The sequence below is a fragment of the Vombatus ursinus genome, unplaced genomic scaffold (assembly GCF_900497805.2).
Source record: "Vombatus ursinus unplaced genomic scaffold, bare-nosed wombat genome assembly UNPS02014772.1, whole genome shotgun sequence".
Taxonomy (NCBI): domain Eukaryota; kingdom Metazoa; phylum Chordata; class Mammalia; order Diprotodontia; family Vombatidae; genus Vombatus; species Vombatus ursinus.
In genome coordinates, this window is record NW_020954550.1 from 3,204,496 (window position 1) to 3,205,088 (window position 593).

Here is a 593-nt window from a genome sequence, read left to right on the forward strand (position 1 = left end):
ATTTTGTTTTGTTGAATATTTTGATAGTTGCATTTCAGTATAGCTGGTTTCCTTTGTGGACTCATATATTTTATTTTATGCAATTAAAAACATTATTCTGGGAAGGAGTCTACAGACTTCACCCACCTGCCAAAGGAGTCTATGACACAAGAAAGGTTAAGGACACTTGATCTCGACCAAAACCTCTCCTTTTCTAAGTGAGGAAGTAATCCCAGAAATGTGAAATAACTTGTTCAAGGTCATGAAAGAACTGGGACTTGAATCCTGGAGCAGGTCTGTTTTCATCACGCCACACTTTTCCCCTTCCTGAGATGACAAATAAGTGAAACCAGAGAATTAAGACAAAGAATTAAGCCAATCAGATGTCTGTATTAAGTACAGTTTTAACATGGGGAGCCCCTGGGAGCTCCCAGGCTGGGATGGGGGGTCAATAAATAGGCCCACATAGAAACAGAGCAAGTCCAAGCTCCCAAGCTGATCAGAGTAGGACCAGCCTGTGAGCATTACCTGTCCTTCCAGCCTGAGTGAAATAGGAAGATCCCAATCAGAAAGAAAGAAAGAAAGAAAGAAAGAAAGAAAGAAAGAAAGAAAGA